The following is a 2,631-nucleotide window of genomic DNA, read 5'->3' as shown; positions in this document are numbered from 1 at the left end:
AAAAAATTACATTAAGCATTTTTTTCTAGGGAAAGGGCCAAGGACCTTCTTTTTGGTTGTGAAAAACGGTGACGTGGTGACGGTATCTTTCATGAGCCCGATAGTTGTCGAAACCAAGAACTGGACGTAAAAAGCTTTCAAATGGCGATGATTGTTAATTGCTATACAGTCAAACCCGCTTATATCGAACTCGCAAAAAACCGTCTACCAGTTCGATATTGCGGGTAATTCTACATGAAAGTTTTCAATGAATCTGACAACAAACAAACACGACATATTTAGAAAAGTTGTGTACTCTCGAAGGAGCGTCTGTACGCCATGAGGGATGCTCCACGTGGCTATTCAGTGGCCGCTTCTTCGTTTTTCAAGGTCTCACCGGCTCACTCTCCCCCACCTCCCGGCGGTCGACGCGGTTGCCCCCCAAAAAATAAAAAGCCAGCGTTCTCTGCAAGCTGGCTATCCCTCATTTTACGTCCGCATAGCGGGAAAGCCACCTTGCAGAGCTAAGCGGCGCTCTTGGCAGTTGTATCTAACGGGAGACGCTGCAATGTAGCCAGATTTTTTGCTATGCATTCTTATTGCAGCTACTAGTCTGTTCACAAAGAGTTTGATACAAGGGATAGTTCGATATAATCGGGTTTGACATTATACAGGGTGTGCCATTTTAATTCGAACTTAGTTTTTTTTTTTAAAGGGGGCGCGAGTTACGTGGATTCCTTTTTCACTGTGTATTTGTGGGGCTCGGCGGACATAGATAAAGGGATAACCGTCACAATATCTTTACAAATTGACTAATATTTGTTAATTAACTTTTAATTATTGATTTTATAGGGCATGTCGCAATAGCAATTTTCAAGTGTGTAATTATTAAAGGCTATTCCAAATGAAATTATTCATTAAAGTGACGTGGCATGTGATTGAAATGAACATTTGGTTAAGCCTTACGTCTACAAGCTGTGCTCTTTTAAATATTTCGTCACTGCATATTTTTCAGAATTCCTAGTGATGAAGCTCCGTGGCCAAAAACATCATGCGGATGTCATTGCTGTAATGTCGACGACAGCAAAAGTGAACCACATACTGGGAGAAAAATAAATGACCGGCGAAAGCAAGAGAAATGAAGAGCCAAGCAGTAAATAAAGATAGGACCAGCCGGTTCTTGGCAATGGTCTGCAGTGAAATACTGTGTCAAGCATGCATCCTCCCGCAGGTTCCAACGCAGATTGACCAAAGAGAATGAGGTTATGAAACCCTATGGGTTACCCACACAGGACTCTGGTCATAAACAGCTCCTAGAGAATCTCTGCAGGACCCACACAGCTCCCGTAGAACCACACAGACTGTATGGGGACTCATGGGAACCTATACATCCACACAATTTCTGTGGGACCCACACGGTTTCATAACCCCATGGTCCTGCGGGTTTTTGGAGCGGGGCAAGAACTATAGAGCAATGGTTTGATTTTTAGAATATTATTTCCATTTACGACGTATCACCAACTTTTTTATCAGTTTTGAAAAATTGAGTTTAGTTAAGATGCTCATATAGCTTCTCTGACACAGTTCAGTTGCTTGTACCGTATATAACCAAAGTATGCCACGCATTTAAGCAACGGCGAGGACGCTTACCGCATTCTATTTCACACTGGACCTCAGATTCAAAGCAGTTCTGTGAAGAACAACAGCTCCCTGACGCCATAACTTGTTCACAGTGTTTGAATTTGGGATCAAAAGTCCATTTTGGTTCAACGTTTCCTCCTACGCTACTTCCATAACCACCATTGTACCGGGGTTCACATTTCGCTTCTTCTGTTGTCAAGAGCCCTGTAACATCAATCATATCTGAGATTAACTAGCCTTAATTATATATACGTGGACATAAAACAACACATGACTGAAACGAATCGTCATAAGCCCCGTCGTTCTCAAGGTAATAGGAACTGACATGTTCAGAAACGCAGGGTGTGGCGAGTTCCTATAGCATCCGATTATCGCTCCGCAACCATTGAGATTGCGGCATTCGGCGAATTATTTGCCGAAGAACAAACCACGAAGCAAAAAGCGTGAACATAATGGATAGAAAGTCAGGCTGCAAACAAGCTAATGAAGGTTAGACATCGAGCCAAACACAACACGAGTCCAGTTTCAGACTTTGTTTGCATGGGCGCGTGTGTGTGTTTCTGTGCGTGTGTATGTGTGTGATTGTGTGTTGTGTGTGCGTGTGATCTTTTGATTTCTGCATTTTCAGGGTTGTGTAACTTATAGCATAATATGCCACATTCGGCGTTTCTTGAGCTGTCTGATTCTGCGCCGAGAAGCTGATGGAGAGGAAAGGGCGAGAGCGTGCGGGGACGCAAGAGCGCCGAGCTCTGACTAGAATGATTAGTGGGTAGACGCAAAGCTAGCTACCTTCATCTGTACTCATACTCTGAAAGCGTTGGATTGCCGAACGCCGGCGTCTTGCGTTCTCAGTTCGCGTTCCAACATCTTCGAAAAATAAATATGCACAAAGGGTTACGTCTGGCATTACGTCTCCCCCCTAATCCTTCCAGTCAGACGTCGGCGTTCTGACGTCTTCACGCGTTCTCGTCTCCTCTTATCCCTCAATTCCTCTGCGCAGAGCTCTCCGAC

The sequence above is a fragment of the Ixodes scapularis genome, unplaced genomic scaffold (assembly GCF_016920785.2).
Source record: "Ixodes scapularis isolate PalLabHiFi unplaced genomic scaffold, ASM1692078v2 PGA_scaffold13__105_contigs__length_92229423, whole genome shotgun sequence".
In the NCBI taxonomy this organism is placed as follows: Eukaryota; Metazoa; Arthropoda; class Arachnida; order Ixodida; family Ixodidae; genus Ixodes; species Ixodes scapularis.
This window is presented reverse-complemented; position numbering follows the sequence as displayed.